Source organism: Galleria mellonella, unplaced genomic scaffold (genome assembly GCF_026898425.1).
Source record: "Galleria mellonella isolate WM207_F2 unplaced genomic scaffold, CSIRO_AGI_GalMel_v1 utg905, whole genome shotgun sequence".
NCBI lineage: Eukaryota > Metazoa > Arthropoda > Insecta > Lepidoptera > Pyralidae > Galleria > Galleria mellonella.
The window spans coordinates 4041668-4056915 of NW_026442174.1; the positions used below are offsets into that span (position 1 = coordinate 4041668).

Here is a 15248-nt window from a genome sequence, read left to right on the forward strand (position 1 = left end):
AACAAAACTTCTTCTTATCCGTATTCTAATTATTATATGGTGTCGGCGTAATATGTTTTTTATCCATATTACAAAAAGATTTGGCTTAGTTTTACGACCAGGTTCCTGCGTGACGTCAACCCTTTTTGGAAATGCATTTGTTGGTGGTTTCCGGTACTAGGGTATGGAGGAAAGGATTGAGGAAAAAACAAAGGAACCATTACAAATGCGTAAAGGATATTGGTAAATAAGAGGAAGAAGGGACTTATGCGGGAAAGGAAAGCGGGGGGGGGGGACACTGTAGTTGCAGAAAGGACTGGGATACTGCAGCGGCTCGGGAGGCCGGAGTCGCATACCCGTATTCTAGAATCGGACAGATTTCTAGAGAGGAATACCCCTAAAAATGGTTCAAAAACAAAACTATTGAATCGATTTTGATAGAATTTCTGTGCTACCAATCTGTTAGTGTATTGATTTAGTTAAAAAAAGAATTTTTCAAATAGGTTTATAACTGACGTAGTTATGAGGTAACAAATAAAAAAAATACAATCGAATTAGTATCTACTTTTTTTGAAGTCGGTTGAAAAGAAGTATTATTCGAGCCATAAAGTGTTAAATTAGTAATCATATTATGAGTTACGTCTGAAGTCTTACAAAATTATAAATATTATTTAAATCGATTTATCCATTTAGAATTGTGTCTTAATATTAATCCTTGAAATATTTATAGACTTCGATGTAGTAATTCGGGAAGTTATTAACTTAACGTTTTCCCTCAAAGCATCTTTAATTTTTATGAAAGAAATAAATCAAACTGTATTAAAGTAATATTAAAGAAATGGAAAAATTATGAAGAACAATCTTTATAGATTGTGATTAGATCATGATTGAATAAATAGAAAATACTATATTATTATAATCATTACACGTAGATAGATAATGCATATGTATGTAATGTGTACGTAGGTACGTAAGTATTGTTCTCTATTTGGGATATTTTCCATGTAAGATATATTCTAAGCGTCATAGGTTCTAAAATCAAACAGCGGAATTTTGTAATGGATAAACCCAAAAAATACTAAACCGATCTTAAAAATGTTTAACCCATAGAAAGCTACATTATTAGCGAGTAATATAGGTTTTATATTGTTTTCAAAAATTTGATCTAACCGTGCGAAGCCGGGATGGATCACTGGTAATATTATAAATAATTATATTAGTATTAAAAAAATCTAAAACATTTCTTTTTATAATTAATAAATGATGTAGATGTGTCACACAGGATATCCTTCATGTTTTGCTATTCCTGAGGACTAAGGTGTCATGCCACCCTTCAAACCGAAACATGGCCTTGCAAACACAACTGCTTAATGGTAGAACTACGAATGGGATAGAGGTACCCAAGTAGACGAGTTTTGTACAAAGTCTCCCTCTAGTGAAAGTGTTTTATATACTTATATTGATACAAAGTTATCAGTATACTAAATTTCATCAAATTTAATATATATATATATATATATACACATATTAGCTCGTACCTTTACAAAAGTCAAACAGCCTGAATATAATTTGTAATTTAATGTGAATTTATTGCATTCCTCTATGAAAGTGAACAAAAGGGTTTCAGTTAACGAAGCACGAATGGAATTTGTTTGGTTCCCGGAGCTATTGAAGATAGAAGTAAGCTCTATGGATAAAATTACATTGAATAAATGGATTTAACGTGAACTACAAGACTTCATTGCATATTAAATTATATTATATATATTATATTATACTTCAGATACAACGTATAGGTATATTAAAATATAGTATAGAATATAGTGAAATAGAGGCTATTTCACAGTATTCTATACTATATTTTAATACTTAATACCTGCTTATTGCCGTGATAGAAATGTTATTAAAGTATAAAACTTATATTCCAATAAATATCATCTTTTCAAATCTATCGCTTCTGTTTCTTGTTAGGATAGGCAGAAATAATGGAATACCAAATGCTTCGATTCAACTTCCAGCAGCAATATTTCCGAACTGATACGACATCATAACCTTCAAGATAAGAGCATATTACTTTTTTAACCTGGCAGCACACTTGCAATGACTCTGGTGTCGCGGGTGCTCATGGGCAGCGGCAGTTACTTACCACCAGGTGAGCCATATGCTCGTTTGCTTCCTGTAGTAAAAAAAAAATTACTAATGGTGTCTTATTATTATTAGTTATATGGAAAAATTGACACATAACGTTCTAGTAATAATAATTAGATTAATCGTTACATAATAAAAAATACAATGCATTTGTGTTGAATCTCATAAGTGTGTCTGTCCCAGACATCAGCAAGCGTGACCGTAATCACGGAATATTTGCCCTACCACGCAACAGGACATTTCATGCTGATCACGAGGGCACTACGTCTGCTCAATGAGGTAGTAGCGAGTTCCAATCTGGACTTATTTCACTGTACTGCCACAGAGTTTCGCAGAGCGGTAACAAATTACTCAGAAATGCATTTTTAATATTTATTTTATATAACATAATTAGATTTTTGTTATTATTTAAATATTGTATTGTTTGATATTATAATGTTTGATTTTTTAATTTTTATTAAGTACATTGGTAAAAATTGTAAAACTCACCAAAAATATGTATATAAATAAATAAATATCTCTGAAGTACTATTGTTTAAAATGTAATAATTCTTAGTGATATTATATATAGAAATGTTTGTCTGTATATTATATGTTGACACATAGTTTATGAAATACATAATAATTGGGATAGAAAAGAACACATTGGCAAACGATTTAACTCCGTCAAACATCGCGTCAATCAATGAAGTCGCGGGTAAAAACAAAAACAAATACCAATTTTTTAACGTTACTTTGTACGCGTGGATATCGGAAAAAGGAAAATAAAATAAACGATTTTCAGATAGTGTATTAAAATAAAACATTCACTAGGTTTTAATTTAGACACTAAAGAAGATAAGTATGAAAGCCGGAACCAATTTGGTGTAGTAGTTTTTGCGTTATACTGAAACAAACAGACAGACAAACAAAATTCTAAAAAACATGTTTTTGACATCTATTGTTGTTATTAAGGCTTCTAATATAATTTTTTCTTAAATACTCACAGACATTGACATTCACAGATATATTGAACATATATTGTAAAGTTAAAATTTTATTATATTAGTAAGATTAATAAATGTACTTATCTGATATTGTGCAGAAAAATAAACAAATGTATTATTAATAAAATAAAAGATTACATCTTGAAAGTAATGTGGCATGAAGATTAGCCGTTTATACCTAGGCAGTCTCGTCTAGATAAATGTCTATTATATTTTATTCTCATATGTAAGCAACACAGGTAAACATACATTTTAATATAGGTGAGCGTATAAGATTTCCTTTTAATTTCGCTGGGAATTATATCTTTTATTTTTCGTATTTGTTTGTATCTATTTTTAGAGATTGTCCTTTGAAATAATTTTAGCTACATTATTTACTTTCATAAAATGTATACACACAATACAATATTAATTTTAGCTATTTTCAGTTAAGGGTCGGTAATATATAAAAATATCTATATATTTTGATTACAATATAGATAGATAGATAGATAATTTATTTGTACAACATATATATACATAAAAAGCGAGATAACAAAAATGATTAAAAAAAAAAGCTAAATACAATTCTTCGTTGTGCGTGTGCCATAACAATACAAAATGGTCACAACTCTGTTTATTGCTTCGCCCTCAAAAGAGCAAAGCACTGATATTCTGTTGCGGCTAAAGGGAATAGGGTAACAATAAAATAATACTACCAAATTATCCATACAGTAAATAGATAAATATACAGTAAACAGATAGATATGATAGTTTATATAGCAGACAAATGGAACATAGAGGTAACTTGTTGGAATGTCTAACTTTTGCCTCTCAATAAAGAATTTTTGTAAATAAATTTTGAAACTGGACTTAGTGGACTTAGTGGACAATATCTATCTATATATTGGCCCAATAACGAGTATATTAAATATTTGTTATCCAATATACAATATCGAAACCAAGAACCCAATTAAAATTAAAATAAATATCCGATATATATGCGCTATATCAAATTGGATAATGAATTTTTCCCGCCATTAATGTTGAGAGGAACTTAATATATAGATATTGGTGCGATACCGATATTACTTACGTCTATTTTCAATATCTAAAATGCTTTTTATTTAAGTGAAAGATCGTTTGTTTACATAAACATTAAATAGTTGGGAAGGTATTTATGTATGGAGATGGAATGGTGTATTCTCCTATTGCGATGGAGCACAAGTGGAGTATGAAACGAGCATGAATTTGGTGCAGGTCGCCTATCTTGACGTATTACTTAAGAATTAACCATGATAGTTGTTCTAATGTATAAAGATGTAAGTCGACCTGATAGCGTGTTTATCTAGCAATAGGGACTAGTCTTCTTATTATTAATAGAAAGGTTAACCTTCTTCCTTCCACCAACTACGATAGTTTTTTTGATGAGTGATAATGAAATGGTCACTCCGCCTGCACTAACGGTATATGATAGCGAGGCACCAGTGAGGGATGATAAGTAACGATGAAAGCAGGTCAGTTAGCCCATCTTGACGAATTGCACTAGAATTAACCACGATGGTTTCCAAGGGGAATCACGTAGAGGTCGACCTGATAGGGTATATTGTTAGCAATGGGGCAGTTCGACCCAATTACTACCAATCCCTTTCCCCTCAATTATGATAGTTACCAGAGGGGTTGGGTGAGTTTTTTTTAACTCCATCTGTGCAAATAGTATACATTAGATACCGAAGGTTAATAACAAATGAAGATGAAATCAGGTCACTTGGTTTATTGTGATGAATTGACATGTAATTTAACAGAGCGATCGCGTGGAGTTTGATCTGACGGGGTATAAGCTTATTATTGGTAGGTTGATTGGTGGTTAGGTATTGAGGAAAACGATGTGAAATTTAAGTACTTCCATAGTGTAAACACAACGATTTATGTTAATGAGGTTTAAGCTTCGATTTTGGATTAAGTCGAACAACAATATAGAATGAGTACAATATTTAGGCAGTATACGAGAGACGATATAGGCGACGGTTATAACATTCCAAGGAGGCGTTGACCCTGACATTACTAAGGGTCTGTTTACCAGCTCTAATACGATTGTGAAATGTCAATACATACTGGTAATACCTCATATCTGACCTTTATTTTTCAGAGAGGTTTCAGATGTCGCTATATCAATTTCCTATATTTTAGAAAAGATATTGAGGGGATGTTTAAATATAAGCAATTATATTTTATATTGTCTATGTGGGTATGTAGTAAACAATTAAAATAAGCCTATTCTATATTTATGTGATAGATTTGGCTGTTTTTATTTTAATTATGAATAAATTTCTTATATTTTAGAAAATATACTGAGGGGTGGTTTTAAATGTAAGCAATTATTTTTTATTTTATCTATGTGGGTATGTATTAAACAATTTAAACAAGCCTAATCTATACTGATGTAATAGATTTAGTTATTTTTATTTTAATTACAAATAGTTTACTTTTTTGAAAATTATTGTATTAAATATGTTAGTGTGTACACAGTGCATATGCAATGTTGGTACTATATGCTGATATAAACATAATTATGCAGTGGTAACACAAACCTATGAAGGTTTATAACGGCACGAAAAAAATTTATTGTAAAAGAACACATTTGTTGAGAAATGAATTAAATTAAAAGATAAATAAAAACTAACAATGGAATGTATAATCGATAGAGAGAAGTAGTTACATAATATACTAAATGAAAACCAGGAAAATCTTAAATATTACGAAAATATCTTAAGAGATTATATAGAAAGATATTATTGTTAGATAGAAAATATATAATATAATATAAGACATTATATCGTCATCATCATCATCATTTCAGTCATTATCCGTCCACTGCTGGATCCGTCCGCTTCTCCCATACGGTATATACAATACATAAGGAACGATGGATGCAGATGGCTGAGCCACTGGAATACCTAATATATAGAAAATACATTATAGAAATATATACAATATAATAACAAAATTATATTATAAAAAAATAATAAATTAATTATAAAAATCATAAATTAATTATAAAAAATTTATAAATTAATTATAAAAAGATATACATTTAATTATATTTTAAAAATAATAAATCAAATTAAATGATAATTCATTTAGTATTGGCAAAAGTATTTATTTATTTACACTTTACTGTAGACACTAATAATACTTCAAGAAATATGACAGTGGAAAGCAAATGTACAAAGACGAGCTTAACTATACAAGAATTCTCTTCCAGTACATCCAAAGTGGGAAGGAACAGATATCGTAATTAATTCACTTAAAAATAAAATATAGGGGACAAGAATCACCTTTTTAAAATCGAAAAGGAAGACAAATTGGCAATTATTAATATTTTATTTTGTCACATAATGTAATAAGTTAGATAAAGTACTTAGCTCATTATGACCAAAATAGCTCTTTATGGTTTATTATTTTGAATTATTGTTCCATTAAGAATCTATTGGGGGCGATATGGGCTTGAATTCTCATTTATAATCAAATAATATATATTTAATCATGCATAAGAAGTCAAAGATATGTTACTTATGAGTTGTGAATCGTAATATTGTCCGCGTAACTGGATGTTAGATATATATGAATTCACTGGGAAAAATGTAGAAATATGAAAGCCTATGCCCTTCCTCATCTTAAATACTTCGTGAATATTTGTTTTTGTAGTAAAACTATGTAATTTGTTTTATGATTAACGATTAACGTTTCACTTTAATTAATTAGAACATATTTTATATAGTTAGAAATATTTTAAAGACTTCAATTGTTTTTGACAGTTTACCTTGTTGAAATTACCATATTTCGATTGAGTTTTCTTAAAATTAAAATACGATTTTAATATGAATGCTCTTAAAATTCATCAATTTGTTCAAGTCATGTGTGGGTGTGTATGTACATGTATATAATTATCAATGCCGCGATGGGATGAAGGTATGCCTTTGAGCTTTGATTATTAAAAAAATAATCACTCTTTTTCCTTTTATTAATATCCTGTACAAAGAATACATAGAAAATAGTTAATATCAAAGAGTAATCTAGAAATATTAAAATATAAAATTTATTGTTTAAGTAACGACTGTATAACTTATAAATTGTATGTATAATGTAAACGGTAAAGTTCACACCTATTCTTAGAATAAGTGTTCATTCATTTTAGTGTTTATTTTTAGAATTATGAATAGATATATTTATATACAATATAATGGAATTGTAACTAGAAGATATCTATAGATAGGAGATATTTAAGAAAAAATATATACATATATAAGATGCCCTAGTAAGAACAACAGAAGTTATTATCAGAACTTTTAAAATATTTGTCTTTTGTCTGCATGTTTATTCCGGCATCACGTAACCGAAACCGAAACTTAAAAAGTCTTTAAACGTAAAGTGCAATCGTAAACTAGTCACTTTTATGTTTATACTAGCTTTTCCCCGCAACTTTGTCCGCGTAACCGTGATATGTTTACTGACTTGGACAAAAAGTAGCTTTATAGTACCTAACTTCATAGTGACTGGGTAAGCTGTTAAGGCGCTATATGGTAACAAACAAATAAACAAACCCACTTTCAGATTTATAGTATTAGTAACGATTATTCAAAGCGGTTGCTTCATATACAAATTTTATAATTATCTAATATTAACATAAAAAAATATATTTCTACGGGAATTGAACCCGCAACTATCAGCAGTGACATAGTAATGTGCTACCATTTGTCATTTACGTTCACACGCCAATCTGTCAAAATATATAAAGATAATAATATGTTAGTCACAATACAATCCAATATAGAGTCTATTTGAGAATATTTGAATATTTTATAGGGTTTCTTCACCATATGGCCCATATAATAAAGGCAAATTCAATATACGCGCAAGTAGATAGCGTGGCACACACGGGCGTACATGGTAATATATATATTACACATTTAAGTGGAAAATATGCCCCATGGAGAGGTATGTATGTCTTAGAAATATCATAAATATTATTCGTGAGCAAACATTAATTTTAAACAGAGGGAGATTTTGTACAAAAGCAAACCGCTTGCGTACCACTGTCCCAATCGCGATTTTGCCGCCAAATTGTGTTTCGGTTTTGTTCCGTTTTGAATTGCAGAATTACAAAGTACGAATGCATAAGAACTTCTAAAAAATGGTAATGCATGAAAGGCCTATAGAGCGTCACAGTATATTTTGTGACGGTTATGTTGTCATGTGATCCCGGGATAGAATGGGCCACCCCTTTCTTTCTAGTAGGTGTAGTAAAAAGCGACTATGAGAACTTAATGGTCGAAGGATGAGTAGCAGCGTCCCTCTTAAAACATCACCAAAAGCCCAACTGCGGTTGCCTACCCGCTTGCCATATGTGACAACTACTAGCAAAAGCTCCTTTTATGGGGGAGATCTATGTTCAGCAGTGGAAAGTTAACGGCATAAATGCTGATGGCGATGATAATGTTTTTTATGTTTATAGGCGATGCCACTTACCATCAAGTGGGCCGTTTTTTGCTTATCTCTAAAGTTTCATAAAAACGAAATAATAAAGAGCACAATTTTAGAATATCCAGCTCAAGAGAATTAATTGGAAAAACTTCGTCCATTTCTATTAGTTTGACTGAGGATAAGTCACGGAATCTTTCTTTACTATTGAATATCACTATGTATTATTGTCTACCCTTGTTTCTAAATTTTCAGTAGTCGCAGAAATTTGAACCTTGTAAATCGTAACAGAAAGTTTAAAGTCGAACAGTGAGCATTAGAAGTAAATTTAGAAGGGATAGATGAATCAGCTGAGACGATTTTCACGTTACAATGCCACCCTCGCAAAATTGTGCATTATACTTATATTATAAAATATAGAAAAGTAAGGCAAAAATAAGGATTTTAATTGGAACAATTTTCAAGCGACTTCAGAGAGGAAATTCTTCAAAAGTATTTTTTTTTTTAATTTGTTAACTCATAACTCCGTCAGTTGTACACCGATTTGGAAAATTCTTTTTTATTTGAAAGGATATATTTACAGATTGGTCCCCCATAAATATTATATCGATCAGTTCATTATTCGGTTTAGTTTTAGATCAAAATAATTGGTTGTCACAATTATTGTATTTGGTTTTTTTTAATTATTATACTTGGTTTTTTTGTCGGATATATTTTTTTTTTATTATTTAAGCACCACGCAACTTTACAAATTTCAAAATAATCAATGTTATGAAGCATCAGACAATGGACATCTGCGGATACAATCTAGAACACTTAGATCCGTTACAAATCAAAAAGTGTTTTCTAAACTGATCCGATCGAGAATTGAACCTAGGTCCTTATTATGCAAAGCAACATGCTTACCGTTGCGTTACGGAAGTTATCAAAATTAGAGAATATTATATTTTGGCAATTTCTGGAGGACAGATGAAGGAAGAATTGCGCGTATATGAATATATTGAATAATGTAGAGAAAGCGAAAGAGGTCTGTTTGAATTGAAGCATTTGTCATTACATTGTTTTATCTACCTACCTATCTAATATAATGACAGATACATATGTATGTATACATCAACGCGAGAGTAAACCTTCTCAATTATAGAAAGAATTATGAAAATCAGTTTAGATTGGGCAACGTAATTGAGTGCGCAATAAAGTCCTAAAAATTCAAATGAATTGAGCACCTAAATCTTTTCCAAGTTGGTTAAAAACATAGTGGATTCGGTTTTGGATATTGATATAAAGTACTTTGTTTGGGACATAAGAGTTAAAAACTCTTTGACTGCATAATACAAATGCTAGTTTTTACGAGTATGTCTATATCATCATCATCATCATTACCGTATCGGTCATTAACCATCCATTGCTGAATTAATATGTTCACATTAACGGCGTTTGTGACAGACTGAAAGCTTTTCTTACTAACTTGCAAACTATTCGAAAGCGCGTCCCTTCAAAACAATACTTCTGCTTTATAAAGCTGTAACCGACGTTTCAATAACATACAGCTTAAGTACTTGTGGTCGTATTTACAAGACGTATCTTGAGGACATCTATCGTCTTCATGTACGTATATTAAAGAAAATTGTTCCAGATTATACTAAGGCTCAGTGCATCACTGGTGCATATAAATTGTTTCAATATTGTAATACTCTTTCAATACACCATAAAGTAAAATATCAATTGCTAAGAAAACATTTTTTTAGCAAATATATAAACAATTTGGTTTTTCACAGTACAGTAACACGCAAGGCGAAGGTAAATCAATCACATTCGCAGCAAAAAACATATACGGAACCAGAACTTGTGCGGATATAATTTCTCGATTAATAAATAAATTAGACCATAATTTAAAGGAGTCCTTAAATTATAAGAATAATAACACAGTATAAAACAAAATCGCTTTCCACTGTCTGTCCCTATGTATGCTTAGATCTTTAAAACTACGCAACGGATATTGAAGCGGTTTTGTTTTAATAGATAGAGTGATTCAAGAGGAAGGTTTATATGTATAATACATGCATCATATAGTAGAGAAACACTGATAATTTTAGAGGTTTCTAATGTCATAAATAAACACATTTTCTTGTGTTTCCATTGCAAACGCTGGCTGAACCCTACGAGATAGATCAAAATAATATACTACAGTATTATACACCTTAAACTTTACAAAAAAGCCGCAATGTTTTATGTCTATCTCTTAGGGATAACATATTACTTTTTTTTATATCTTTGAAAGAGATCTCCTTTAGTTACCTTAATACAGTGGCATAGTAAATAATTACGTACAAATAGTAGATTTCAAAAAGTCATTTAGAATAAATTTACTTACGTGATTTTGTGAATGAAGCTTATATAACTTATAGTTAAGTTTTTTATAAAAGTTAAGTTGTAATAAATTGTTTTCAACTAAGATATCTATCTCAGTCATTATCCATCCATTGCTGAACATAGACCTCCTCTATAGCGTAAAGAATATTCCTGAGCATCCTCTTGCATCCACTGATATCACTCCATATAGTGCGGGGTCGTCTAACACTGCGTTTGCTCTTACGGGGTCGCCACTCAAGAACCTTTCTTCTCCATCGGTTGTGTTGAATGAATTGTTTTATCTGATAATAATAAAAAAAAATTAGGCCTCCTACTTAGATGGTTATTAGTACTTATATATAAATATAAGTAATATTATACATGAACTATATTATGTTATATATATGCTGTATAATATTATATTTAATACATTGGAATGTATTAAGTATATGGTACCAGATGTCTAATACTCAAAGTATAAACTGTGCTTAGTTTGGGATTAGATAAATGTCCAGTGGCATTTTATACCAATATTATTCCGCCCATCCACGACATCGACCTTTATACAATTTATTTTCCTTCTGAATATTGTGACTGAAGCCATTTCTCGAGTACATTCCTTTACCATACAGGGTGAGATAAAAATCATTAGCATTTCTTTATGGGATTACTAGCTTTTATTTGAGACTTCGTATGCATGTCCGGAAAATGTTAACTGATCAGGATAAAAACAGCCTATATCCTTCTTTATCCCATATAATATGTATATGTCAAATTTCACAGTGATTGGCTGAGCCGTTAAGGCGCTATAAGGTAACAAGTAAACACTGTTACCTTATAGCGTATATAACAGTTAAACTGAATATAGGAACTTCATAAGGGAACATGGGTCGGTAAACGAGAAAATAGTACATTACAGCGGCTGAGGCGTAGCCGAGGCACACATACGTGAGTCCATCAAAGCCTAGTTGCAAGAATGCGCGAAAATCAAAAACACAATTTTACTTTTTAAGTTCAATGACGAATTACAATAATAATTTTCTCGCTCCATAATGTTCCTTTGTTTTTTTTTTTCAATAAACAGCTTTCTATTTGCAAGCCAGTTCGAAATTTAAATAAAACTTTTTATTAGTTACCTCCTTAATAGGTCATTCCATTTTTAAATTACAGGACAGATATGAGTTTACATAGTAATTTATCTGGCCGCAAAACACGACACATATGGATTTTCATACAACTTTTGCCGACCGCTGCCCGCATGTATCTGGTCAGTACGGCAATTTTGATTTATCTCGAAGAAGATTATCAAAATAATGCTCACATTTCCAAGCATGTTTGAAAAAAAATTATATACTGACGTGGAGAGTTCAGCTGTTACATTAGTATGGAAGGTTCGAAATTTTACATGTACGGCATGTGTGTGGAGTGCGTTAATTTTGTGATGGCCAAAGCCGTAATTTAGAACATAGGCCTAAACTGCCATAAGGAACGGTTCTGAACCAGCTGCATCCACTGACTCCCTGCAATGCATTTGATGTAGTAACATCATCTAGTGTGGGGGGGGTCGTTTGCCTGTACGGAGTCGCCACTCAAAAACGTTTCTTCTCCATCACCAGACAATTGCCACTTCAACTTGCTTATCTTTCGGCTATGTCGATCACTTTGGTTCTTCCGCGAATATCTTCAAGCACGCAAAGAAACTTCAAGCATAGTTCTCTCTTGTTTTTCCAATTAGGTATTATAAGAGTATTAATAAGATTAGTATGCTTTTTTTTATTAGTTTTATTTGAAATAGCAATCGCTTGTATCTTAGCTACAAAATTATCCTACATTATGTTTGCCTGTACGGGGTCGCTACTCAAGAACCTTTCTTCCCCGTCGGTTGTTGGTTCTTCGAGTTATGTGATGAGCCTGTTGTCAATTTAACTTGTTTATCCTTCGGGCTCTGTCGGTTACTTTTTTGTTTATACCATAATTTTCGATATTTATTTGTTTATAGTGTAAAATAAATAAATAAATATATTATATTATAGTCATAGATTAATATAAGGTTTTAAAGTAGAAGAATTCTCCTCAGTTTGAACATGGGTTTAAAATTTAACAGACAGCGAGTCTTCTGAATTAGTATTATTTTACAGATACTGTTTATTGGTAAATTTTGAGCAATAAACAACGTTTTTATTTCTTTTTCAGATTGGTTGGCGAACGACCAACGCATGGCTGGCGGGGAATCTGGCGTGTAAATTCTTTTTAGTGCTACGAGCGTTTGGCCTTTACCTATCATCTAATGTTTTGGTCTGCATATCGGTAGACAGGTAAGATTTAATACAAAAAAAAATTGTCATAAGTTTAATGTATTCTATTGAGAAATATAATTAAGAAATAATTGTTTTTACATTAATTTCAATATCTTATGCTGCATTAGAACTTAAGTCGACGATTTTAGTTAACCGATTAACGTAAATTAAGATAAAAGTTAACTATGTGTTTGAAATAATAGGATAGTTTCCTAACCTCTCTCGAGTAGGCGCTGGAATATCTCAGATAAATTACTTTAAATTTAATATCTTTGTTTAATATAAACTTTGATTCTTCTTTGTTTCCCAGTGCATGCTTAAACAAAAAAAAAATGGACAGGGGTCCAGAAAAGATTGGAAACTGAAATGATGAAAAATTGCTAGCATATGGTCCTCCTGTACACTAAATTTAATTTAAAATTCTAAAATATTCAAATATTTAAACGTTCAAATCACCAACTTTTACATTTCAGTTATAATATGATTATAATATTCGAGAATTATTTATTTATTTATTTAAATAATTTTATTGACCATATAAAAATATGGTGTAAAAGGCGAACACAATGCACATAGTACACCGACAAATTTTTGGGAGGATGAGTGAATGACGAACGCGGTTGTTTATTAATAGGATAGATAATGCAATAGATAGATTGATGAATGTGGAAGAAGCGAAAGAGGTTTGTTTGAATCGAAGCATTTGGCATTCCATTGTTTCTGCCTACCCTAATGGGGAGACAGGCGTGACAGATATATATGTATGTATGTATAATTCAATTAAAAATATGTATTCTTGTCAGTTTTATCCTAATTTCTGTTTATATTAAAGAAGTCAAGAATTTGCATCGACCTTGCATAATTTATTTAAAGTGAATTCCAAACTGATAAATATTAATTGATAATATTAATATTATGCTAATACTTTACATTGACAAGTTCCAAAGGATTTTAGTTTAGCACGTTAATCCCTTAAACGAGGGTAGGAATCTGGGTCGGGCTAATTTAGAATTCGAACTTATGTAAACCGAGTAGGACCTGGGCAGTTTGGAGGGTGCTCCCGGATGTGACTAGGTTAAATTTTTATCTAGCTCTGAGAAACAGGCAAGTTATGATTACCTCGCGTTACTGTGATTAATGTATTTACACTAGACCAACAGTTTATAATTATAAGAGAGGAATTTTAGAGATACAACCTGACTAAAGGATTTCCTATTTGAATTTATAAATTGACACCGTATATTCAAATTTAGCCTACTACAAAAGTTTATTTTATTTATTCTTTACTACACAATAAAACTTTGTACAAGTGACGACCTTAATGCCATGTGGAATTCTTTACCAGCTAATCATAAGGTTAGAACAGAAGGCGTATGGAGGGCAGTGGTGGTGAAAAATATGTGACATAATTATTGTAACATACTAAAATAATTATGTGTATGTGTAATTATTACATAAGAAATACATTAACATTACATTTAATATATTTGAATATACTATATATATATATATATATATATATATATATATATATATATATATATATATATATATATATATATATTGAACAACTTGTTCTTTGGAAGTTGTTTAAAAAGTATTTAAATCCTTTAGAAATGTATTGACTATAGCACTTGTGGATTCCTGTCAAAACAAACTATTAAATTGCATCGATAGGCACATTGTTTTACATATAATATTCCGGATCCGGTTCGCGATTGACCCAATTTAGTAAAACAAATTTTGTTGAATTTGCTCAATACTGGGTGTTTTGGTTTCTCATAACGTAGTATACTCTGTTATGCCCATGATACTGATCATGTCTATAGACGACGCTTAGCGCTTTCTATCAGGTGGACTATCAGTTCGTTTGCCATTTGTTGTAATGAAAACTAGACTAGAACTGGAAATCGCCACTTAACTAATTGCAACGTCAGCTTTACTAGACCACCCCAGAGGTGACTCAGGAAAATGGTACAAGCGAATGCTACCCGTATTGATTCCGCGAACATCGAACCACTAAAAT

General features: G+C 31.0%; 1 protein-coding gene across 1 annotated transcript in view; it reads left to right on the plus strand.

The window, feature by feature from the left end:
• The window catches only part of LOC116412672 (adipokinetic hormone/corazonin-related peptide receptor variant I-like), a 97077-nt gene that overhangs the window by 21040 nt on the left and 60789 nt on the right, over positions 1-15248 (plus strand). Inside the window, exon 2 of the mRNA XM_052902545.1 lies at positions 13119-13240. The gene's annotated coding sequence lies outside the window, so the exon portion shown is untranslated. The remainder of the gene's footprint in view (positions 1-13118; positions 13241-15248) is intronic.